The sequence below is a fragment of the Ambystoma mexicanum genome, chromosome 4p (genome assembly GCF_040938575.1).
Source record: "Ambystoma mexicanum isolate Mex_15411 chromosome 4p, UKY_AmexF1_1, whole genome shotgun sequence".
Lineage (NCBI taxonomy): Eukaryota > Metazoa > Chordata > Amphibia > Caudata > Ambystomatidae > Ambystoma > Ambystoma mexicanum.
In genome coordinates, this window is record NC_090927.1 from 967760774 (window position 1) to 967788124 (window position 27351).

General features: G+C 47.3%; 1 protein-coding gene across 1 annotated transcript in view; it reads left to right on the top strand.

Moving 5' to 3' along the window:
• The first annotated feature begins 466 nt into the window (after positions 1-466).
• The window catches only part of CD164 (CD164 molecule), a 693925-nt gene continuing 667040 nt past the window's right edge, over positions 467-27351 (top strand). The window contains exon 1 of the mRNA XM_069606541.1: positions 467-621. The gene's annotated coding sequence lies outside the window, so the exon portion shown is untranslated. The remainder of the gene's footprint in view (positions 622-27351) is intronic.

Here is a 27351-nt window from a genome sequence, read left to right on the forward strand (position 1 = left end):
GTTCCCATCCTACAAATAAACCTCTGCGTTTTTAAGTGTCCCTCTTCTCTTTTCACATTTCGGGCTCTAGTTAAAGGCGGTGAATCGACAGCTCCAACACGTCCGAGACTTTCTTCACTGTTCATTGGTTAAAGTCAGACATTATAACCGGAAGAACCTCGCTAACAGCGTAAAGTGCGGGTGCAGTGTTCTCTGGTGATGCCACTTTAAGATCCAACAAAATGATGATGACCAGACCCCGGTCGTGGATTTGTGTTTTTTTTTTTAGGGGTGGGGTGGAGGCGGGGGGGGGGGGGGGGGGGGGGGGGAATTGTTTCTTTTCACTGTGTCTCTCCTGCTTGGGTTTTCACTGGGCGTTCCTTTTAGTCGTTTTGTTTCACGTGCTATGACATAGGCCCCGCCCCCTTTTTCTCTGCGGGTGTCACGTGCGCGGAAGGCTGTCAGTTCGGCTTGAGCTGTGTTTGCGTGGGGCGTCTTGTGTCCGTCGCGGGGGGAGTATCGAGAGCGTCAGCACAAGACCAACGGCAACCAGCGCGAACGCCGGGATGTCTGGCAGCCGGAGAACAGCCGCAGTGCTCCTCAGCCTGACGCTTCTCTATCTGCTGGCTCGGGCATCAGCTGGTGAGTGGAGTGGGCAAACCAGGCGGCTTCGAGAGTCTCGCAGTGCGAAGTTTTACCTGCTACGAAGGCAGAAGGGTTTCTTAAAAGGGCAGCGTGCCACGCTAGGCAGGGTGGCAGTATGGGCGAAAACACAAGAGTTGAAGGCTTGACAAGTGCGTGCTACGTTGCATCAGGTCGCAGAAGTGGCACAGGGCTTTAGGTTGTGTATTGCGCCTATGCGACGAGCCCTGTTGCTTGCTGATGTCACTCGGGGGTAGGTGTCGCTGCCACCCAGCAGTTTGAACACTTCTTGTCCGTTGCTCTAAAAGTGTTCATTTGATGGGGCGGGGGAGACCCTTGGCGATAAAACATGTTTGTTACCATTTGATTGTGAACCTTGGGTTTCGTATATTTTGTGTAGATCGACTACAACTAATGATATACCTATTGTTCTCCCATATCGGTTAAGAAAAGATTGGTAACCACACATGTTATCCCAAATCATGGGGCACAGTTCTTGATTAAAGCCCCACCTTAAGTCTGGCCATACAAACTCGAAGTGAATAAAATTAGCCTTTTCTTCCTCCCCAATCCCCCTCTTTTCGCGCGCACTGAATCGTCTCTGAGGCAAACTTTGATCCAAGGGGTTTAAAAAATATGCATCCAGTCCATGGGGTTGAGGCGAAGGAAACCATTCCCAGAGGTCAACGTGTGTGGGCAACTAATGGATACGACGTTCTCTTACTTTTGGGGTAAAACGGACATTGTTCCCTTACTTCATTCGACTCGGGGGACTGTTCCACGACGGCAGCTGGCAGTGTGAAGTAATGAGGAGACGACCCAAGTAAGCTTTGTATAAGCTTTAATGAAAGGCCCCCGGTGGCTGGGCTGCTATGATGGGAAATGAGTTGAACACTCTGTGTGAGAGCGTTCAACTCCAAACATTCCACACTGACGTAAGGTCAGTGTGTACATATTATAACATCTCCCTTACAAGGAAGAAAGAAAGGGAAGGAAGGAAGGGGAGAAAAGGGAAAGGAGGACAATGAAATATAACTGTAACACTTTCTCATCAGAAATATAACTGTAAGATTTCCTCATCGGAGGTTTCCTCTTGGCAGTAGACTGCAGTGCTTAGTGCATCAGTAATAAACGTAGTCATCGTTATAATTTCGGATGATTCTCCGGTTCCTCTTAGAGAGGCTGACTGTAGGTTCAGAGGTCACGTCACTGTACTCATCACAGTCTTGTTGATGTGTGTCTTCTGGCTGGACAACCTCTCTCGTTAGTACGTCCTTACTTGTACTGGGCTTTTTGTGGTCTCTCTATTTTCACTAGGTCATCGCCGGACCACTTCTTTCCATCCTCCAACAGTACAGATTTGCCAAAGCATCTCATTACCCTTTGCGGGGATCTAAAGCGGGATTCTCCCTTGAGGATCTTCTTGGGTTCTTTAACACATACCAAATCTCCTTCTTGAATTACCAACTTTCTTACTTTGTTTTTTGAGTCGTAGTTTGTTTTGTATTTGCTCTGTTTCTCTCTTACACGTTCCTGAATGTGATCCATGTCCAATCTCACCTCTCCATTGTCCATAAAGATCCAGGCTGGTCTCAGTCGATTGCAGGCAACTCTGCCTCTCATTATTGTGAATGGTTCAACACTGGTGGTGGAGTGTGGAGTTGTCCTGTATGCACAAAAGGCCTCCTTGAGTGTCTCCTTCCACGGAAGTGTGTTGACGATGGCTAATTGAATCACACTTTTCACTAGCCTGTTCATTCTCTCTACGAGGCCATTGGAGATTGGATGGTACAAGGAGGTGGTGATGTGTTGTATAGCTTTGTCTTTGAGGAACTCCTGGAATTCTAGTGACAGGAACTGTGACCCATTCATTATCTGAGACTAGTTCTTTGGGATCACCTTCCCTATTGAATATGTCCGTTAGGAATTCCTTGATTTTCTTTGTGGTTACGTTTGTCTCTGCTACACCCCGCTCTGTCCATTTAGATGTATAGTCTACTAAGACTATAATAGTTTTGACCACTTCTAGATTTTCAAATGGCCCCATGATGTCTATGGCCACTTTAGACCATACATTCTTTGGGCTTTCAATTGGCTGTAATGGTGTTTTCCTTGTGGTTTTGGACTTGTCGCTTGAGGAACAGGCGGAGCAGTTTTTGACTAACTCCTCCGCTTCCCTCCACATGTTCGGCCACCAATAGTTGCACCTTAATCGGTTCTTGGTTAGACTTCTCCCAAGGTGCCCTTCTTGTGCCAGATCTAGCAACTTTTTTCTGAGCTGTATCGGTGGGATTAATCTGTCACCTCTGTAGATGTGTTCTTTGTCCATGTATATTTCTTGCCTGATGGGAATTAAGTCTGTAAGACTTTGGGATGGCGTTGTCCAATCGTCTGCTATTGCTTTCCTAATTTCTCTTTGCTCAGGATCACTGTTTGTTTTGCTTTTCCACTCATCGATGGGAATGGCTGGATTTATGGTTGCTATTATGTCTTGGTCTGGATCTTCAGGTTCAATGTCCTGATTGGTCGATAGCCTGGAGAAGCAGTCAGCCACTCGATTTTGTGTCCCTGGAGTGTAACATATGTTGATGTTGTATTGCATAATATCGAGGATCCACCGTCTTATTCTCGGGGATATGAGATGCGGTGTCTTTGACTGAAGAATGTGTACAAGTGGTTTATGGTCTGTTCTGAGTGTAATGGGTAAACCCCAAATTAGATTCCGAAAATGCTGCAGGATCCATCTTACTCCCAGTGCCTCTCTCTCAATCGTGGAATAATTTAATTCTGCTCCTTTTAGTACCCTGGATGCCAAGGCAATAGTTACTTTGCCCTTGCTATGGATTTGCTCCAGGACCCCAACTAGACCGATCTTACTAGCATCCACCGATATGATTGTTTTTGCCTTGCAGTCAAACATACCTAAGGCGGGTGCTTGATTGATGTTGTGTTTTATTTCCTCAAATTCTGTTTTGCATTTTTCGGACCAGTCGAACTTGTTCATCTTCTTCATGATACTCCTCATGTTCTTGGTCTTGTCGGCATAGTTACCTACACATTTTGAATAGTACTCGGTCATTCCAAGAAAGCTTCTCAATTGGTCTTTGTTTATCGGTTCAGCAATGCTTAGGATGTTATCTATTAGTTCTTTCTTGGGACTGATGCCATTGGAGTCTTTGGAGTGGCCAAGGTAGGACACTTTGTTGCATTTGATGTTGCATTTTTTAATTTTAATGTGAGGCCACTTTTCTCAATCACTCTTAATACGCTGGTAAGTATTGCATCGTGTTCTTGTTCTGATACAGCCGATATGAGGATATCGTCTTGGAAACAATGTACTCCTCCCAAACCCCCAAACAGGTGTGACATTAGTCTTTGGAACACAGCAGCGGCAGATGCGAGACCAAAAGGCATCCTCTTAAATCTGAATACTCCTAGAGGAGTTACAAATGAGGTGAGGCTTCTGGAACCCTCTTCCAGGTCTATTTGGTGATATGCAGATGAAAGATCTAGGGTACTGAAGTACTTTGCTGGCTTCATGGTCGTTAACAGCTCAGATATGTTTGGGAGGGGGTGCCTGTCAATCCATATGTTTTTTGTTTAAGTCTCTCAGGTCAACGCACATTCTTATGGAGTTATCCGGTTTCTTCACAAGCACTATGGGAGCAAGCCATTCTGAGCTCTCAATGGGTTGTATAATTGTCATGATCTCTGCTTCCAAAAGGTCAGGGGTTTCCCAACTCCCTTGGAAGCAGATCCATAACCCAGGTTCCGAGGGCCAACCAGTCCCAATTGGGACCTTTTGGACCCAGTCCTGGCGCCAGTGGCACCAGGCTCATAAATATGCCCAGTCCCAGCGCTGGAAGCGCCGGGCTCATAATGCTTGGGTGGACTTACCTGCAGCAGACCATGCTGCTTACTTGCCTGCCAGTTGAGCCTCTGATCCTCTTCTGTTTGGAACTACTTTTCCTGTTGGGTGGGGCAGGAGCCACTCCCTAGATTCAGAACACTGGAACTCTTCTGGAAAGCAGGAACTCTTTTCTTACCTAGGCGTGGCTGTGGAAGGAGACACCTAAACACTACAGGAGGCTATTTAAACCACACCCGGTGGATGAATCTTGCTTTGCGTTATTCTGCATCCTCTGCAGCAGAACGCTCATCGTGTCTTCTGCATTGGATCCTGGGCCTAAGGAAAAAGGCTTACCATCCTGAATCCAGTCTTCAGCAACACCTATAAAGACAAGAAAGAACAGGTTAGCATTCCGGCATCTGAAAGACAAAGGCTTACCTACTCTTCGTGCGCTCCGGAGGTCTTCACACTGCATTCCGGCATCTGAAAGACAAAAGCTTACCAACTCTTCGCACGCTCCGGAGGCCTTCGGCGCTGCATCCTGCATCTGAAAGACAAAACAAGGTGCGTTTAAAGACATTGGGGAACTTTAATACTCACGTGCCATTACTCCTTTCCACATCTAACCCAGTGGGTATTCCGGCACCCTGCAGCCGCTCCGAACTCGTACCTGCAAAATAAAAGACAGTTAGAGCGCATCGTGAAGCAGGCAACAAGCGCTTACTTACGTGCTTCCAGGCGCTTCTATTCACCACACGGACTCCATCTTCAACTCACTTCAGCCCGTCATCCGCCATCGCCGAAACCCTGCAAAACAAGAGACATCATTACTAAAGACTTTAAAGACAATAGATTTACTCGAAACTTACCGTTCGTGCAGTAAACGACGGACAGCAGTCCTCTGAAGTCAAGAGGCCTGCTCCCCTTATCCAGTGAAGAAACTGGTTACAGCACCCTGCCCTGAGGCAGATGGAGAGCTCGGCATTCACTTACCTAAGGTGAGAGCGTTAACCTTTGGGGGTCTACAGGAGAGCAAAAAAGGAAAGAGATAGGGACACCCCAATAACCCCAGTTCATTAATCCCATATTTTCTATCTGCAGACATCTTACTCTTGAAGTCAGGCATACAGTGCACAGAGGTCCAGCCCAAAGACCAACCGGGTGCTACACATCACCTTTGAAGATACGGTAGTCGCCCAGTCAAGACCGGCGCCTCTGCGAGAATCAGGTGAGCGTTACAGAACGCAAAGCCTACCGCAAAACTCTCGCCCAGGCGCTATGGAAACCTCGGATACTGACCACCTAGCCCGGTTACTTGGGGAACTAAGGGCAGAAGTGCATGCAGCTCGTCAGGAAACGAATGCTCTAAGAAGGGAACTAATTATTTCCAAGGAGAGAACAGACGGTCTTGCTAAACAATTGCTACAGTCACAAGCCGGACAAACCCCGTTACCCGCATCAGGGGCAAATCTTCCTTCAACATCCTCTATGAATCCAGTGCAGATCAACCTACCTGGGAATGTACCTCTGGCTCCGCCCGAACGATTTTCTAGTGACCCAAAGAGGTTTGCAGTATTTATCAATCAGTGCCGGTTGCACTTCTTATGCCGGCCAGCAGCCTTTCCAACTGATCAAGCTAAAGTAGCTTTTGTACTTTCGTACCTTAGTGGCAATGCGGCAGACTGGTCGATCCCTCTAGTTAATCAAGATGATCTGGTTCTCCATGATTTTCAAGCCTTTCAGCTTAGTATGGAAAAACTGTTCGCAAGACATTCACAGGGGCAGGCCTTGGACAATGAGCTTCTTTCGTTGCGACAGGGTAATCAAGACCTTTTGGCTTGTATTGCATCTTTCAATAGACTAATAGTGGAAACTCAATGGCCTGAGGACAAAAGGATTACGCTGTTTTATAGAGGTCTACGTGGAGAGCTCAAAGATGTTTTAGCCCAAGTAGTGAATCCCCCACAAGACTGTTCGGATTATATAGACTTGGTCGTTCAAATAGATCATAGACTGCAGAACAGGAAGGCCGATCGTTCCAAGTTTGATGCTCGAGTATTTTCCAAACTGCCAACTCCTTCCAAAGGAGTAGACTCCGGGGAACCCATGCAAATAGGGGGTCTGAAAGGTCCTCTAACACAAAAGGAGCGGGAAAGGAGAAAACAGTTGCAATTATGCCTATATTGCGGAAACTCAGGGCACTTTCTTCGAGACTGTCCGGTGAAACCTGCCAAGAAGGCAGTAGGAGCTGCAGTTACCAAAGTTACAAACTCTGAGCAGGGAAACAACCTCGCCCGACAAGAATAGAGGTCCTCTTGCCCAGCGTGAAAACCAGTTCCGTGACCTCGCATTTCGTGATACCTATGGTCCTCATTAGCCCTGATAATCCGGATCGATTACATGCAATTGAAGCTTACGTCGACAGCGGTGCCATCGGCAATTATGTGGATCATGAAATGGTTTTGAGGATGAATCTAACTCTTTGTCCCAAGGCTGTAAAGGACGTCATCACTACAGTGGATGGTACGGAGATAGCCTCCGGGCCAGTAACGCATACCACTCAAGAGGTGACGCTAGTAAGTCAAGATGGACACCATGAGAAGATCGTGTTCGATGTGATCAAGGCCCCTCAGTTTCAGATTATTCTAGGAATACCTTGGTTAGAGAAACACAATCCTCTGATCGATTGGCAAGCAAGAACGGTCCAGTTTCCAGAATGTGTCTCTACTTGTCACCCTCCACCTGGTGTTGCACTGGCAGCAATTTCTTCAGAGACTCCCCAGTTACCTCCCGAATGCCAAGATGTTTTCCGGAAGGATCAGGCTAACTCTCTACCTCCTCATAGGTCTTATGACTGCCAGATAGACCTGATACCTGGATCTACTCCTCCTTGTAGTAGAATTTATGCCCTCACCGAGCCTGAGAACCTTCACCTTCGACAATACCTGGATCAATACCTGGCGAATGGGTTTATTCGTCCTTCCAAGTCCCCTGCTTCTTCAGCTTTGTTCTTCGTTCCAAAAAAGGAAGGAGACCTTAGAACTTGTATCGATTATCGCTCCCTGAACCAGATCACCGTTAAGAATAGATATCCGTTACCTTTGATCCCTGAACTCCTGGACCAAGTCAGAAAAGCATGCATATATACAAAGCTGGATCTTAGAGGAGCTTACCACTTGGTACGAGTAAAAGAGGGCGATGAATGGAAGACGGCCTTCCGCACCAAGTATGGGCTATTTGAATATCAGGTCATGCCCTTCGGACTTTGCAATGCCCCGGCCGCCTTTCAATATTTTATGAACGATGTCCTCAGAGAGCTCATAGATGTGTGTGTTGTTGTTTACATTGACGACATCCTCGTTTATTCTTCATCGGAATCTGAACATCGGAAACACGTGAAAATGGTCCTCAAAAGATTGCGTCAACACAAACTTTTCGCTAAATTGGAAAAATGTGTTTTCAACGTGACTGAAGTTGAATTCTTGGGATTCATATTATCACCTGGCGGAGTACGTATGGATTCAAAGAAGGTCGATGCAGTTCTCAAATGGCCATCACCATCCTCCGTAAAAGGTGTGCAAAGCATGTTAGGCTTCGCTAACTTTTACCGCAGGTTTATCCCCGAATTCTCTCGAATAGTCCAGCCCATCACTGCCTTGTTAAAGAAAAACAAACGTTTTGAATGGTCTACCGAGGCGGAACAAGCTTTCCAGGATTTGAAGACTAAATTTATCTCTGCACCAATCTTAAAACGCCCTCGCCCCGAACTCCCCTACATCGTGGAAACTGATGCTTCAAGCCTTGCCATGGGGGCAGTTCTATCACAAAAGGACCCGGTAACCAATCAGTTGCATCCCGTGGCATTTTGGTCCCGCAAATTCTCGCCTCCTGAAATCAATTACACGATTACTGACAAGGAACTTCTGGCTATCAAGTCTGCCTTTAAGGCTTGGCGGCATTATCTGGTGGGGGCCCGACACACCGTTACTGTGATTACGGATCACAAAAACCTGCAATATTTGAAAACCGAAAAAGCCCAATCCTCTAGACAACTCCGTTGGGCATTATTCTTTGCCGAGTTTGACTTCATAATTACCTATCGACCTGGTACAAAGAACGGTAAAGCTGATGTCCTTTCTCGGATGGGAGTGGAAGAACACTTGATCAACCCTAAACCTGTACCAATCATTCCCGAACAAAGAATTCTGGGTGTAATCGCCACAGAATCCATAGAGGAAGTTAAGGATAAAGCCAGGCAACTTGTAACTCCAGCAGACATACAGAATTGGCATCTGCAGGGAAAGGACTTTGCAGTAAAGGACAACTTATTGTATTTCCAAGAACGATTATACCTACCCAGCACAGATTTACAGAAAAAAGTAATCTCTTGTTATCACGATTCTTTAATGGAAGGTCATCCCGGTATGGCCAAGACCTCAGAAAAAATCAAGCGCTACTTCTGGTGGCAGTCTTGGAAAAAAGATATCAGAGACTTTATAATGTCCTGTGGAGTATGCGCCCAAAACAAGAGTCAAAAGGAAAGACCAGCAGGCCTCTTACGCCCTATTGACATCCCACCTCGCCCTTGGCATACGCTTTCTATGGACTTCATCACCGATCTACCTCCATGCTCCGGATACAATACGATTCTAGTAATCGTGGACTTATTCTCCAAGATGGCGCATTTCATTCCGCTCAAAGGCTTGCCAACAGCAGCAACTCTGGCCCGAGAATTTCTCGAAAACATCATCCGACTACACGGTTTTCCTTCGGTTCTAATTTCGGATCGAGGTAGTCAATTTATTTCTCATTTTTGGCAAAGTTGCTGTCGGTCGGCTCAAATTGATGTGAGACTATCGACCAGCCACCACCCTCAGACCGACGGACAAACCGAGAGGACCAATCAAACTCTGGAACAGTATTTACGCTGCATGCTGCAACAAACTGAAAAAACTTGGAAAGACATCCTTTGGATAGCCGAATATGCCTACAATAACTCTGTCCATTCGGGAACTGGGAAAACACCGTTTTTTCTTTTGTACGGCAGTCACCCTCGAACCTCGGAGTTGGATCCCCTCCAAGATCTTGAAACACCAGCAGTAGACTACCTGCATTCTACAATCACCCAAGCCTTTAAGGAAGCTGTTTCTCACCTTCAAAGGGCTAAAGAACAATACAAGAAAGGAGCAGATCAACATCGGAAGGAAGCCCCTCAATATCAAGTAGGGGACCAAGTCTGGTTATCCACCAAATATCTACCTCTAAAAGGGCCATGCACATTCAACCCAAGATACCTTGGTCCCTATTCCATCACTACCATAGTAAACCCAGTAGCGGTCAAGTTGGACTTGCCCCCGCACATGAAGATACATCCGGTCTTCCACGTCTCTCTATTAAAACCCGTGCAACCTCAAACCCGACTAACTAAATCTCCAAAACCCATCCTAGTTGATGGAGAACTCGAGTTTGAAGTCAAAAGCATTCTGGACTCCAAGATCTCCAAATCTAAACTATTTTACCTAATTGACTGGAAAGGCTACGGCCCCCAAGAGAGATCCTGGGAACCTGCTGAATATGTCCACGCTCCTCGCCTAATCAAAAGATTTCACCGAACATTTCCTGACAAGCCAAAACCCCCGGAGAAGCCCGGTTTGGGAGGGGCCTTGAGGGGGGGTACTGTCATGATCTCTGCTTCCAAAAGGTCAGGGTTTTCCCAACTCCCTTGGAAGCAGATCCATAACCCAGGTTCCGAGGGCCAACCAGTCCCAATTGGGACCTTTTGGACCCAGTCCTGGCGCCAGTGGCACCAGGCTCATAAATATGCCCAGTCCCAGCGCTGGAAGCGCCGGGCTCATAATGCTTGGGTGGACTTACCTGCAGCAGACCATTCTGCTTACTTGCCTGCCAGTTGAGCCTCTGATCCTCTTCTGTTTGGAACTACTTTTCCTGTTGGGTGGGGCAGGAGCCACACCCTAGATTCAGAACACTGGAACTCTTCTGGAAAGCAGGAACTCTTTTCTTACCTAGGCGTGGCTGTGGAAGGAGACACCTAAGCACTACAGGAGGCTATTTAAACCACACCCGGTGGATGAATCTTGCTTTGCGTTATTCTGCATCCTCTGCAGCAGAACGCTCATCGTGTCTTCTGCATCGGATCCTGGGCCTAAGGAAAAAGGCTTACCATCCTGAATCCAGTCTTCAGCAAAACCTATAAAGACAAGAAAGAACAGGTTAGCATTCCGGCATCTGAAAGACAAAAGCTTACCAACTCTTCGCACGCTCCGGAGGCCTTCGGCGCTGCATCCTGCATCTGAAAGACAAAACAAGGTGCGTTTAAAGACATTGGGGAACTTTAATACTCACGTGCCATTACTCCTTTCCACATCTAACCCAGTGGGTATTCCGGCACCCTGCAGCCGCTCCGAACTCGTACCTGCAAAATAAAAGACAGTTAGAGCGCATCGTGAAGCAGGCAACAAGCGCTTACTTACATGCTTCCAGGCGCTTCTATTCATCACACGGACTCCATCTTCAACTCACTTCAGCCCGTCATCCGCCATCGCTGGAACCCTGCAAAACAACAGACATCATTACTAAAGACTTTAAAGACAATAGAATTACTCGAAACTTACCGTTCGTGCAGTAAACGACGGACAGCAGTCCTCTGAAGTCAAGAGGCCTGCGCTACCTATCCAGTGAAGAAACTGGTTACAGCACCCTGCCCCGAGGCAGATGGAGAGCTTGGCATTCACTTACCTAAGGTGAGAGCGTTAACCTTTGGGGGTCTACAGGAGAGCAAAAAAGGAAAGAGATAGGGACACCCCAATAACCCCAGTTCATTAATCCCATATTTTCTATCTGCAGACATCTTACTCTTGAAGTCAGGCATACAGTGCACAGAGGTCCAGCCCAAAGAGCCAACCGGGTGCTACACATCACCTTTGAAGATACGGTAGTTGCCCAGTCAAGACCGGCGCCTCTGCGAGAATCAGGTGAGCGTTACAATCATGTCCTGCTCACATAACCGCATTAGTTCTTTCTTGAGTGCTTCTTTTGTTCCTATGGGGACTCCACAGACTCTGTGGGCTATAGGAATGGCCCCTTTCTTGAGAATGATCTTATGCTGAAACCCCTCCAGGAGTCCAATTTTTTTAGAGAACACTTTGGGAAACTGTATTGCCAGGGTATCTTTGGTGTTTTTCACGTCGCTCAGAACAGCCGTTATGGGGTTCTCCTCGCCGGGATGGATTCTCACACAAAGAGCGGCTTGCTCTTCCCAGCCTACTATGGATGAACCTTTATTTGCTATGAAAAGCTTGCAGTAGGTCGTTCTGTCGCGGAACTTTAGTTGTACCCATGTATAGCCAATAATGTCAATGGGACTCTTCCCGTACCCTGTAGCTCGTACTGTGGTGTTCTTTAAATCACTCATTTTACCAGATAGCTCAGACAGAAAGGTTTCTACACCAACCATTGTGTATGGGGATCCTGTGTCCATCATCACAGGCAGTGACACTCCGTTGATCTGTATGTTGACCCAAGGGCCCTTAGAGTGTTGTAAAGAGGTGACGGTCAGTATTTGTATGGGTGGGCTCCTTATGTTAACAGTTAACATCTCATCGTGTTCTTGAGTATTTTCGACAGCTCGCACAGTGCCTCTCGTTGGCCTGGCAAATGGCCTCTTAAAGCCACTCGACCTGCCTCTTGTATTTTTGAACACTTTGGCGAAATGTCCAATCTGATTGCATCTATAGCACTCGACAGCTGCTGCAGGGCACTTTCTGTCAACATCGCTGTGTTTCTGCCAACCACATTTTTGGCATCGTTGAGAAGGTTGATTGAAGCATAGCGAGTTCCTCCCTCTAGGTGGATAGGGCCTCAAGGCATGCGATGATGTCTTCCTTACGAGGGCTATTGCAGGTTCGCTTATATTAGCTTCGATGGATCTCACTTCAGAGGTCCCTGCCTGGTTGAATCTCTCCTTCAAGCAACGGTCACCCAACTCAATGCTCCTGGCGATCTCGGTGGCCTCCTCCAAGGATGGGTTCTTGGATTGCCACAGTCTCTGTTGAATTCGTGGATTTGCCACATTCAGCACCAGCTGGGCTCTGAGGTATTCATTTCCGACACCAGTGAAGTTGCAAGTCGACATGAGCGTCCTGAGAGACGCAAGGAAGGCATCAACAGTTTCACCTTTCAATTGTTTTCTGGAGAAAAATCTGTACCTCTCCATGACGACGTTTGTCTTGTTGCCGAAATGTTTGGATAGTTTAGCCAGTGCGTTTTCATATTTGCGGTTGCCGTTGGCGTCACCCCTTGCATCATCCGGCTCAGGAAGCGCCCTGAATATCCTGAGGGCCTCTGCCCCAGTACAGTTAAGTAGAGTCGCCTCTTTGAGGTCATCGCTGAATTTGTTACCACCAATGGCCCTCAGGTAAACCTGAAAGCCATCTATCCACTGTTCCCAGGGACATGTGGGAGTGCCAGGACACGGAAGAAACTTGGTTGGTGGAGGAACACTCTGCATGGCGGTGCACGAAGAAGAAGCCCTATGAGATCAAATGGGGCTGCAAGGGATAGTTCCGGCTTGCAGGCGATGGATCAGTGGCTGCGTGTGTGTCCTACCGGCTAGCCCTCTGGACGCATGCCGTGGTGCGCTTCAGTGGGAACCTGCGTAGGTGGGGCACGGCACGTTGTGCACAGCTATTGGTGGAGATGAGATGCCTATGGAATCTTGTGGGACTATTCTGTGCTGCAAAGTCTCTAGGTATCAGTACAATGAGTGGGTCTTGGCATGGACTGTGACCTCACAATGTGCTGACATGTAGGATGGCTGGTCCTGGAAAGTCTTTAATGGAATGTCCAGATCGGGTTCTGAAATTGGATCACAATGGCAGCAATGAAGGCTTGAAGCAGATTGAAAGTTCCTGAAATTCCTTCTTGCTACGTGCGCACAGCATGGCAACAAAGTGGCAGCTTTTGAAAGAGAGACAACGTTCTAATCAGGGCAGCGGTGTCAGTTTCAATGGCAAATGAGGTGTATCCAATTAAAGCTCAAACAACCAACAACAAAAAAATGCGTGCGTTTGTATGAAAATGCGTGCGTTTGCGTGACAGTTCAGAAATCTTAGTTATGTCCTCCCCCCCACCTCTGACCTGATGGCTGGACAGCTCTTCTGCTGCGTGGAGCACCGTTGAGGCCAAATTTTATGGGATGTGCGTCGCTCTGAACTCCCAGCAGGGAGGAGCGGCGCCCTTCACTGGCAGAACACCGGAGGCCGTGGGGAGAGTCAACAAGGCCTCTCTCGTGTCTTGTCTGGCAGCCGGGTGGGGAGGGCAGGACAAAAGGTGCGGCGCAGGATGCTGTGGGAGCGACTGGTACAGGATGGGTGTCGGAGGCAGGAGCATGGAACGCGAACCGCTCCGGGGGCCTTATGGGGTGTTCCTCGTCGCCATTTGAAGTAATGAGGAGACGACCCAAGTAAGCTTTGTATAAGCTTTAATGAAAGGCCCCCGGCGGGTGGGCTGCTATGATGGGAAATGAGTTGAACACTCTGTGTGAGAGCGTTCAACTCCAAACATTCCACACTGACGTAAGGTCAGTGTGTACATATTATAACACAGTGTTGGTCACACACGATGTCGCACCACGTTGCTCCATCTTGTAGGTGCTGGGTTGGTCATTTAAATGCCTTTTCTTTCCCTTTGTAGGTCTTGATAGTATTATTGTAAACACAGCAGCATGGGGTGCAGAAAAGGAAGGCATGGCGTTTGAATTGTGGGGGGAGGTTGAGAATGTTGTTGGTGGGGAGCACGGGGACCTTTTGAGGCTTGGAGAGGGAGTAGAAGGTGGCAGGGCAGGGGGAGCCTTCTTAGTTTTTTTTTCCTCCATGTATTGCAACCTGTGTATATACACTGTTTAAATTCTGTTATATAGTCCATGGAAAGAGTTTTCTGCACTAACTCATTTTGGAACGTTTCCAAAATTGTCCTCGTGGTGCTCGACATGGGCTGCCTGGTGCAATGGCACAGGGCCTTGCTTTCATTGGAAGCATTGCAAGCCCTGCTAGACATGAGACACAGACGATGCCTCCCATTTATTTCAACCATTATCTCTCCACCACCTTTCAAATCTATCGGTCACTTAAAATGAATATATTTACAACAAATAAATAACTTATCTTTGGAAGCCCACGATATGTGAGCAGATCACAATTCTTCATTACAGGCAAAAGACATTACTTTTCATTCAAATGCCAATGTCCTTTTTAAGCAGGACATTGTTACACATAAAAAAAGTTTCCAAGTACAATATGACACTTTTTTAAAAAAATGTTTATTTTTTAATCTGCTGGTTAGGTTTGCTACAATAGCCGATCTGGGAGGACATATCACTGGAGCAATGTACTTGGGCATAGTTTGATCGTGGAAGAAAACCTGTTCTAGGACCATTGCTTTATTCTACTTTTAATTTTTGTGGTACAAACGATGTGATACCTGTGGTTTTGGGTGTTATAAACATGTAATAAATAATGTGTTTTCATCGCCAAGACTGTCAAAGTGAGATCTCTTACAAACTCAAATTAATTTGTTCGATAGGTTTGGCAAACAACTTTTCTTTTTTTTTCTTTTTGTGAAGGCCAATTTGTAACACAACACCAGCATATTTACCAAGTTACCTACCAACATTCTCATTATCCGCAAGCGCAGCTAGCCTTTATGATTCTCCATACCATGTATGCTGAAACGCATCCTTTTGGGCCTGTATTTAGGACACGCCTTGTGGAAATCCTCCAAATCGCCGGTGAGGCAACGTTTTGTGAGGGCCCTCATTTTTCTCGTGAGTCCTTCATCGCCAACTATCGTTACAAGGTTTATGAGGAAGCGACCCAGGCTCCAGCCACTCCACTTCCTCACTCAGAAAGGATGATGTGCACCGGCCTAATAGTGTGTTTGCTCAATATGAATATTTGTTAGCAGCATAGTGGATAAGTCATTGCCACTTTCCCACCAACTTCACCACAGATGATTACATATAGACGGCAACTGTTTGAGTAGTTCTTTTCAGATCTTTTTCACCCACTGCACTGATTTTTCTTGATAACTGAGTGTGACACATGGCAGTTGTCGAATTGATAACTGATCTGTGACAAGCTCTACGCATGACTGGCGAAGCCTAGATCATCTGTCTGCATACTACTTCAATTTGGAATCCTCTCAACTGAAAAGGTTCAATGAATTCCACAAAACCATGCTTCATCATGGCAACGAGGATTTACGTTTAATCACCTGGACCACTACAGAGCTTCTTAAAAAAAAAAAAAATGTTTAGTGTCGCAGTCCTTTACGGGATCAGCGCAGTACTTTGTAGAAATAATTCCAGGACTGCATCGCCTGCCAGCTAAAGCTTTTTGTCAGCAAGAGCACTGTCTAGTGCTTCCCGCTCTTGATTGCATGCATTATGTACAAGGCATACATTAGTTTTCACAAATTGATTAACAGAGTTTGCTAATTAAACTTTTCTTGATTAGCAAACACTTTGTACCAATATTTTTAATGTCACCAGAAGTTACTTTTACCCAAGACCTACATGGATCACAATACAGCATATTTGTGTAGTGCTGAAGTAAGACATTAGTGAGATGAGTGTTTGTAAAATGTAAAGATAAGCTGCATGAATGGACACAAATGTGAAAAAAGATCTAAAAAACAGTTTTCACTGCAAGGCTCTTTGCAGCTGTGTCCAGTCGGTGTTGCACAGTACAGTGTCCTGTATATTGTATGACCTACCTGCTTAACTCCTCATTTGCTCTGCAAGGAGGTGAAGTTCAGATGTTTCATAAATCAAAAAGTTCATAATGTAAAGAAAATTCATACCCTGAGACTCAATATGTAGTATGGTGTTGCGGCAGGCAGGGTAATTGCCAACTTCAGGTGGACAAGATGGCTCTTGCCTGTCATTGATATGGTTTTCAATATAGCATTAAATGCCACTTCGGTGGAGGGCAGGGCCGCTAACGTTCCTCAGCCCTGTGCCAGTTGGACCCAAGCACATCATTCCAGCGCTTTCTATCCACATTAGTACTCGGAGCCAACCTCTCTGGTGCTGATACCTTTTTTTGGCCTTAGGCAATTAAGAGTGGAGGAGATGATTACTTGCACTCTCTCTCCATTAGTGCCTTTGAACTTGCAATGAACAGAGAAAAGGGGGGAGAGACCCCCGAGGGCAAGAGGAATGCAGGGTGAGCTGTGCTTTCATTGAACAAGGTAATTTAAATAGCAAACTGTGCTACACAAGTGTCAGTTTAATTCGCAAATCTACAGAATAGCAAATTGCCACTGCTTATTTTAGGCCCTGATGTATTGCAGAGAATAAGTAATTGCACTGGTGTTTATAGTAGGAGGTTTTCCAAAGGAACTCGAGACCCAAACAACTAACATCCCAGTTCAATTGGTTGCATTTCACAATCTAAAAAATGTCAAGCAGGCAGCAGTAAAATATTACATATTTTGGTTCTGACAAAAGCCACTAATTAGGCAGTTCAGTTTCTTCTATTCCAAAGGTGATGGGATATTTCCTCCATACTTGACATGATGTAGTAGTCACTGCCTTTGTTTTTAGTTAATTCTGAGGTTGCTTCAGTGGTTTCCATCCGAGATAAATTCAGTGGCTGTGATTCAATCGATGAAACAGGGAAAACCACTTCAGTCTTGTACTAAGCCTTTCAATGGTCTAGATTATGTAACTTTATCTGCACGAAATCTCGTTGGCTCTTCTGATGATGGCAGGTGAGGTGGAGTAGCAATGTTCCTGCATTACTTTGCATGGCTCAGTGGTGGTGGTGAACTCAAATTCTGGCCACTGCACATGGGCATCTACCATAGCTACATTGATTCTAGGTTTAAAAAATCTGCAACGGTTATTTCGAAATCACCATTTGACTTTCAACACATTCCCTGTTGTGTGGTTTGAGTTTTCTCGGTCCTCTTTGTTCTAGGCCTCTATTCCAAGGGGTAAATGAGTGTAAGCATGGATGTTCAGTGTAGATTGTAAATGTCCAAAAGACATTAATGCAAAGTCCTTATTCTGAGCATATTTTAGACCCCATTATACAGAGCATATTTTAGACCCTATTATACAAAAGATCTTTGAATTACAGTTCTATATTTTTTATCAATACTTTATACCCACCCTTTATTTATTTTTTGGGGGTATTCTGGTGTGCCTGATTCTGTGCCTAGGCCTGTCTCATGCTACAATAGCACAATGACAGTAATGCAAAGTTATGCAAGCAGTGTATGTTGTTGACGTTCATAGAAACAAAAAACTCTCTGCAACGTTTTTCTTCCCCCAACCAATGTTTTCACAATCCACTGCAAATTATCAATTCAAGCAAATGTAAAGTTATTGTGAACAGAAACATTAAAAAAAATAACTAATAAAGCAAGAATGCCATACCTGTGCTCCTTACGTGGTGGTGGTCCTGAATCATTACGTGCCATCACATCCTGCTGTAAAAGGAATAAACTTGCACTTTTAATATACAAGAATAATAACCACTCAAGTACAAGACATGACTCCATACATTACAATTGGCATACTCGAGCAACCACAATGTCAAACTCTAGCCGTTTGATAAGGGGACCACCTGAAAAAACAAAATACTAGTTATCTTTGGGTTCCCGGTTCTGTCTTCGGAACAAGAAAATATCCCAGAAGTGACAAAAAGGCAAAGGAGCTAATGTGCTGTAATAGAGGCTGATGGAGAGCAATGCTGTTCACCTGTGACATGGTTGCTTTCCACATGCCTATAATGCCCAGTACCCCAGTGTCCTTTATTTTCAATGGTGACTGTGGGCTCTGCAACAGACATAGCAGCGAATAATGGGAGCCAGCGTCGGAAGACTGTCCCTCTGGCTCTCGTTACTATGCAACAGCGCACACGCTGCATGAGGGAGAGAGGAGGCCTAATGTGAACGCTCTTATTAATAGGGGAAGTCTCTTATCCTCTCAGGCAGCATGTCTTGAGTTCAGAGAGGAGGGCCATCTGGTCCTCCCATGTCTGCGCAGGCGTGTGTGGATGCATGCAGGCAAGTTGAGCGTTTTATTTTATTTTTTCTGTATGTGTATGGATTTTGTTGTTTGTGTGTGATATGTACGGGTGAAGTGTTTCTGTGCGTCAGCCCCTTCCCCCTAAATATATGGAACCTGCTCAGTGGGGCTCTTACGTTTAGGGATGGAGGCTGCTTTGGGCATGGCATTCTTTTCTTTACCCTTGATGCACACAGTTCCACGCATGAAGCATAACGCAAAAATGGTAAGTTAAGTGTTATTACGTGAATAGGCAGGCCAACATTGAATGTAGGCCTGTCTATCCACATAACGCGTATCTTTACTTTACCCCTGATGTACAGTAATTATACATCAAAGCAAACCTGGCGAGCGTTATTAACCATTGAACTTGTGTGGGCGACATGAGTGGTTGCCCAGGGCTCCAAAGCCTCCACCACGTCAGCATGGAGTATCCCAAGCACCCCCTGGTTTGGTTCGGGCTCCCTCGCCACACTCTGTGGCTCACACATGAGGCAAATACAGTTACACTCCACCAGTTGAAAAATTCAGCCTCCACTGATATAACCTACCAGTATATACACTCAAAAGTAAACACCACCATACCTGTTCTCCGTGGGTGTAGTCATACGTTCCGTATAGAAGACTGCCCATCACAGTATCCTCCTTCAGGGCAAAATGTGAAGGGATCAGTAAAATGAGTATATACAATTGCTTGATACATATTAACATTGACGTATATAGAGAAAAGAGACATTGGGTATTGACAAGGTTGGTTGCAGTTCTCGATTTTGATGCCTTTTCACCATTAAAGCAATCCTAAAAATATCAAACGCCTGTTCCCCATCAGTAGTTTCCTATGGTCCCAGCATAAAATTAAGCATGGCAGTTTCCTCCTGTCGTACATATAATTAGCATACATAGTTACCTGAGTGCTACCACAATGTATTGAAACATCAGTTACCTCATACCATATTAACATAACTTAATATAAACAAACCAACTAAGGATTACACTGCATCAAGTTGCACAAGATTCACTGCAAAGGGAGGCATTCTAATGGATACTTTCACTTGAAAACCATCAGAGCGCTATAATGCTGACATGTTCAGGTCACAGGGTCAAAACCACATATGTTCACTCATTTCAGTGATATAAAAGGAGGAAAAAGGAAAAGAAGGCATGTTCAAGGTGGCTTGTCGTCTGATTCGTCTGATGGATGGATGGAATGCTGTAAAAGTTAGTGACGTTCATGCCTCACGTGTGGTATGAGAAATGCTGTCTCTCGCATATATTGTCCATGCTTTCGTCTCGGCTTCACACCAGGTCTCAGTCCTTGCGCCACACCTTAGGTTGGGGACCTTTGACATAGCCACGCGTCTTTTTTCGCAGTTATGCAAGCGAGATCCTTACATTTAATAACCTGTTTAAATTTGTTAGGTCTTGAATATACATTCAAGTGGGTCCCAATGGTATCTCATAAACCCAGCTGCTACACAACCCTGTTTAATGTGGGACCAACATGTCTGTATTTTGATACAACCCCAGAACATATGGAACAAATCTGCCCCCTCTCTATCACATCAGGGGCAAGCTGATATAACGCCTGCATCAAACCTAGCCACTCTCCTCTGGGTCATGTAAGTTGTATGAAGCACATTAATTTGCAGCAATCTAAATCTTGCATTCCGGGAGACATTTTTAGGTAAAATCAATGCTTGGTCCCTAATCAGTAAGCGTCAAACCAATATCATTTTCCCAACGTGCCCTCAACTGAGTATCCCTGACGCTAGTTGCATGTAGCATTCATACATAGTCTGGATACTGGTTTCCAGCCACAGTCCAAGTCATATAATGTAGCCAAAAGCACATTTATCTCCGATTCCTCAGGCCGATACTTCGTTTGGTGTTTAGCCACCCTAACCAATCTCATGTATAGTAGAAATTGGCCTCTAGGTAAACCCTCCCGTAGCAACAAGTTTTCCAATTCCCTGAACTTCCCATTCTCCAACATATCCCCCCAGGTAGAGATACCCAGGGTTTCCCAGCATCTAGCTGCAGCCAAGTCAGATGTATCTTTGTTTATATCAACCAAGAGTGCAGTGAATAAGGATACCTTGTGCGGAGCAATGTTAATGTTCTGGCCCATATTCGTTTGCCCAATTTCACAAGTAAAGGTTGGGGATTCATGTAATTCTCTGGGAGCCACAGGACCTCTAGGATTCGGGCAGGTTTCACCAACGTTTGGAGCAATAAGGATTCTGATGTAGATTCATCTGACCATTTTACCACAAAGCTCAACTGCGCAGCTAAATAATGAAGTTCCAGGTTTGGCATCTGCACACTGCCATCCTTGTAAGGTAAGTTCAGCGTACAAAGCGCCACCCTATGCCATCCAGTAGCCCACAAAAGACCTCAAAGCAAGGTACCAAAGGATCGAGAAAATGCCACTTTTATGTAGTGATGCACATTAGTGAAGACATACAGCAACCTGGGGAGTATAATCATTTTAATAATAGCTGCCCTTCCCATAAGGGAAAGCAGAAGTTTTGACAAAAATATCTTCACACCGTCTACCGCCTCAGCTGTATTATTCACGTGAATGTCCCTGGATGTGTGCATAATATGAATACAAGTATATGAATACAAGTATTTAGTGTATCTTCCAATTCAATTTCAGATCAGTTGAAGTCCCCACATCTCTCCCGCCGAGCCCCACTAAGGGGAAAAGACAAGATTTTTGTTTATTGAAAGAAATTAGACACCCCCGCAAATTCGTCTAGTACATCCAGTGTGATGGGCAGATTATGTTGAGGTTCACAGAGCTACAACAAAACATCAGTATACAATGATATCAAATGTCTGCTACCTCCCACCACAATACCAGCCTTCAGGTATTCTGCTGTAAATATACAGCCAAAGGCTCCAATGCAAGTTTATATATAGCACTGGGGAAAATGGACACCCTTGGCGAGTTGCCCTTTGTATAGCCCAGGACTGTGAAACCTGCTTGCCCGATTTCACCCTAGGTGTCGGGGGGGGGTGTCGAATAAAGCAATGTCACCCATCGAATAAAGCATCTCCAATCCCAAAACTCTGCAGTGCCACAATCATCCTTTCCCAATAAACCGAATCAAACACCTTAACAGCATCAAGAGATACCACCACTAAGTGTTCAGCGACCAGGAACAAATCCAGTTTGGTCTGGATGTATCAAAGAGCCGATACTGTTACAAAGGCGCGTAGCCAGCACGTAGTAAGAATTGTAATATCGCAATTTAGCATGGGCAAACGGCGATGGGGGTCGCAGCTATCCACAAGTTTCCCAGGCTTGGGGATAGGAATAATCGGCGTCTTCCACATGTTAGCTGGCACCATGCCCTTATTGTAAGACTCTTCGAAGACCTTCAGTAATGTTGGCGCCAAGGTGGTACTATGTGTCTTATAAAATTTGGCCGGTAAACCATCACTCCCTGGGGTCTTGTTAGTAGAAAGAGCGACTTATCGCTTCTCTCAATTCCTCCAGTGTGAAGGGTTGATCCAGAATGTTCTTTGATCAATGGTGAGTTTTGGGAGTTGAATCAGTAGTAGTGCCTCAGCAATTTCAGCAGCGGGGGAGGGGAGCGGGTGAGGGGGGGTAGCCGGATTGTCATGTTTGTAAAATTGTGTATTGAATGTGGTAAAAACATCATCAATGGCTGCTTGGGATCGCCACTGGGCTCCACATTCATCATGTACCAATTAGTTATAAAGTTGTCAGCTGATCCCTTTTGCACTACCATGCCAATACTTTCCCAGATCGATCTCCTTCTACATGCATACGGACTACCTGTGTAGCGTAGTCCAATTTGGACAGCCGGTCCCAAGCCTGTGAGCATTGAGACTAACTTCATAGAGTTCCCTCAGTCGATTCTAGACCAGGGTTTAAAGTCTCTAGAATAGCTATCTTGCATTCCAGGTCTTTCCGCAATACCCTGCGAATACCTCCCACCACAGCAATAACCTCACTACCGCTTTCATAGTTTCCCAAATAATCCCCCAACTGTCAATACTTCCAATATTTTCACGCCAGAAATTATGATATCTTGCAACTTGTCTCTAAAAGGATCATCACCCAGGATATTCACAGGCATAAGCCAAATTGAAATAGGGGGACAGGGGCCTTTATTTTCCCACACTATCACCAAAGGTGAATGGTCCGAAATCGATCGGCCTGGATACGTGGCGCTAATAAATTCCATTAACTGCCTGCACCAACAAAAAAATTGTCTTACTAATTTCTGAGGGGAGGAATAAAATAAAAACCCCTTGTCATCTGGGTGTAGTCCCCTCCAAACATCCACTAGGTCCAGATGTGATAGTGCTGTGTTCAAGGCGCATTTGGCCAAAGAACGGCTGTTACATGGCGGGAAAGTCCTGTTGAGTTTGACATCTCGTACATGATTAAGTCACCCGCCATATGAGAAAGGTGTCTCGCTTGGTTGCAATGCGGCTACATAGCATACGAAAATGGGCATGTATCTCATGATTTGGAAAATAAGAATTCACAATACACACTTCACTATGATCCGGATGACCTTTTTAAGATCAAATATCTCCCCTTGTTATCTATGTCACTGTCCAACTATTGAAACAGGAACCTTCCGTCTATCCATGTGAATACTCCCCGGGTAAATTTAGAATACGTGGCACCATAACCCTTCCCTCCCCAACCTTCAATAATCGCTTCCTGATCTGCTACCATCAGATGAGTTTCCTGGAGCAGCGCTAGACATTTTCTTACGTTGTAGGTATAATTTATCCCTGTTACTGCGCATGTAGGATCCCAAACCGCGCACATTCCAGGTCAGTAATTTGAGTTGCGACACATTCAAGGTTTTCCCTTCGTAGCCACCTTGGTTCCAAGGAATCCAGTTTGCTGTTGGTGGATGAGAGAAAATAACTAAGAGAGCAAATGTTGTGTTTTTTCAGAAAATGCCAATAAAATGATGTACAAAGAAGCCTGTGGATTTTTCCTTGTAAGAGCTAGGAACAAATGGTTTTCTGTTCTGAATTCGGCATGTTCCAGGCTTTCAGGAACAGGTTGAGTGGAGACTACAAAAACATATTTTTATAAGATCAGTTTTGTGAGAGGTAGGCGATTCTTCCCTTTTTTTTCCAGTCGGACATGTGTGGACGGAATGGAAGAGGAGGGTTTTAGAATTCATTTCTGTTCTTGGATTAAACTACTGTATACCAGGCCTACGGCTGATGTCAGAAGTCATCACCTTTTGAATTAGAACGTGGCACGAGACAAGGTTGCCCATTGTCTCCTTAGTTCTCCAGCATGGGGTCTGGCATGGATTTACATGCTCATGAATATTCCCCGTCGTCAGGCTGGGAATCCTCGGTAAAGAAAAAACCAGTATCAGTTTCGTTTCTGATCTGTCTTTCGTAGTAGCAACTGATCTCTACGTCATACTGACCACAGCCAATGACTGCCCTCTACCTAAGCCCCACCTCTGGCAGCCATCTTCAGATTTTTACCGCACGTTCAAGTGTTGGGATCCTCGTGCTATTGCTCTCGAGCGTTAGTGCTATTTTTTTCACGTTTTTTCTCAAAAACTTCGATTTTTTTCGGTCAAAAAGAGCCTCAAGCTCCACCGATTCTTCATCCGATCAACGGGGACCCGTGTCGGATTCGTCTACGCCCCTCAAGGGTGAAGATTTCGTCAAGCTACGCTTTTGGAGGACTCCAGAAGTTTCTCAGGCCCATCTCGGACATGGCCCAGGAGAAGGGAAGCTCGACGCCCGGAAAGCTATTCAGGGTCTGCCCTGGATGCCAGCTTCAGAATGTCTTTAAGGAGGACGAACACTTCTTTTGTCTTTACTGCCTACATGAGGACAAGACGCACGTGGAAAAGGACTGTGCGTTTTGCGGCAATATGTCGGAGCGGACCATGAAGGACCGCCATCAACGTCTCGCCAACTGGCTGGAAGGGAAGAGCCCGTCAGGCGAGAATAAGAGGAAGAAATCCGAGCGGTCTTCTAAGACCTTTGAGGACGCCCCGGCGACGGGGGTCCAACACAAGGCCAAGCACCGCGAGTCCGCTGGCACCGGGAGCGCCGAACGGTCGGGCTCTACGGGCGCCAGGCAGGGCGCATCCTCCCCGGCACCATCAACCACGAGCCAACGCTCTGGTTCGGGTAAGAGGAAGGCAGAGCACCCGGTGAAGCTCCTGGAGAGGCCCCGGTCGAGCTCGAAGGCCCCATCGGAGGGAGAGCGAGGCAGTGTCCACCCCCCCCCCAAGGAGAAGGCGGTGAGCGCACCTAAGGTGGTGAAAGCCTTAATCCATCCGGCCAAGGCCTCTATCGAGACAGTCGCGGCGGCCCTGGCTCAGCCTGTGGAGGCTACACCAGTGGTGGCGACCTCGGGGCTCAGAGTCTCCCTGCCACCGCGGAGGGAGTCCTCTTTTATGCCCATCGACAGGACCCCCGTGAAACCTCAGACGGAGAAGAAAAAGGGGGGGCAGGAGGTCGTTGTGTATTCGGCCTCAACCTCTGAGGAAGAGCTGATCGAGGTCTTAAGCCACGGCGTTGGCGTGGAAGAAGACCAGCCCATCGGGAGGGATCCCGACGTAGGAGACGACGATATCGTCGAGGGTGCCGACGGGGCCCCTGACCGCCCGTCGGACTCCACTCAACCAGCGCCGCAAGACAACTCGGTGGCCATTTTGTTGGCTATACAGTCCTTATGCTCGGAGATCAGGACGAGACTGCCGTTACCACCAGCGGAGGAACCGCTCCCGACGGGGGACCCGGAGCCAGGCCCTTCTGGGAGCCCTCCCCCTAAGAGAAGAAGGATTCACCCTCCACCTCCTTTTCAGCCATCGCGCCCTGTTCAGCCCTCCTCCCCGTCCACGACTTGTGGGGATGATACGGGGACTGACACGGCCGCGACGGGTACGGACGACGAGGTTTACGACGAGGATCTGCCGTCGTCACCTCCCACCCGGGCTTCCCCGCCCGACGAGATTGGATCGTTTCACTCCATGATCGCCAGGGCATCCGAGCTCTTCCAGCTCTGCCCGGAGGAGAAGAAGAAGGAAGGTTTCCTTTATCAACGGCGCAAGGCCAAGAGGAAGACGGTCCTCTCCGTGCCTCTACTGGACGATATTTGGGATGAGGGCCTCGCCCTCCTCAAGAACCCATCCACGACGCCTGCTAGAAGGATCGGTACGAGAAGAAGTACCGGGTCCCGGACGCGGCCCCCTTGTGCCTCCGGGCACAGCCGACCCCGTCGTCTCTGCGGCGGCCAGGAAGAAAGCGGGGGGAGGGGGTGCGGCCTCCACGTCGACTTCCCCGCCGGACGGCGAGGGAAAGAAATTGGATACGATGGGACGCAGGGTCATCTCGTCTGCAGCGACGACGATTAAGGCGGCCAACGCCTTGGCTATCGTAGCCCGCTACGACAGGGAGCTGTGGTACAAACTGGCCCCCCTGCTGGACTTCCTACCGGACGACAAGAGGGCGGATGCCCTAGAGATCTTGCAGGAAGGTGAGGTGGCGTCGGACCACGCCATTACGATTGCGACGGACATCGCCGACCCTGGATTTAGCCAGTTGGGCAACGGCGTGTGCCTTAGGCGGCGTGGATGGCTCAAGGCTACTGACTTCTGTCAAGACGTGCAGACCAGAGTCTTGGACATGCCGTTCGATGGAAACAACCTGTTTGGGAAAACAGTGGACGATTCTCTTCAAGCCATCAAAGCAGACACGGAGACGGCCCGGGCTCTTGGGGTTCTCCAGCAACGGAGGCCACCCTTTGGGAGCGGCGGAGGAAAGGGTGCCTCCAAAGGTTCCGGCGGCGGATTTTCCATCTACCGTCAAGCAGCCCGTTCGTCGTCGCAGGAAGCTTACAGGGGACGAGGCAAGTCAGGCGGACCCCACCGTCGTCGCCAAGGAGGTCAAGGCGGCAAAGCCTCGTCGAAGCAGGACTGAACCGGCCGTGGGGTCGGGCCCCCACCGAAGCACCCCGATGGGAGGCCGGCTGGCGAGCTTCGTCAGCGTGTGGGAGTCCATCTCCACCGACCGTTGGGTGCTGGACGCCCTAGCCCAGGGTCACGCGCTCGAGTTTCAAAGAAGGTGCCCACGCGTCCCCCCTGTGGCCAGGAAAGAACTTCACGTCCCTCAACTTCTCTTGGAGGTAAAGGCGATGCTCAGGAAGGGTGCCATCGAGCTCGTCCCAAAGAGGCTTCGGGGCTCCGGAGTTTACTCAAGATACTTCCTCGTGAAGAAGAAGACGGGAGGATGGCGTCCCATCCTGGACCTACGACGACTGAACAAATTCATCAAGGCATAGAAGTTCCGGATGGTCACCCTCCAACACGTCCTGGGTCAGCTGGAGGAGGGCGATTTGCTGTCGTCGTTGGATTTGGAGGATGCCTACTTCCATATTCCCATCCTAAAGGGACACCGAAAGTTTCTCAGGTTCGTGGTCCAAGGGCGTTACTATCAGTTCAGAGCCCTTCCCTTCGGACTAAGGTCGGCACCCAGGGTGTTCACCAAGTGCCTCGCACCGGTGGCGGCGCAGCTGCGCCGAGAGGGGATCCACGTCTACCCCTACCTGGACAACTGGCTCATCCGAGCCAAGACGAGGGGAGCTCGCCGTGGAGCACACGGCAAGGACCGTCCAACTTCTCACGGACCTGGGATTCTCCATAAACTACGCCAAGTCCCACCTGGTGCCCGCGCAAGACGCACTGTTTCTGGGAGCGAAGCTCGACACTGTCGCTTCTGGCCTCCCCGTCGGAGGAAAGGACGAGGGCCA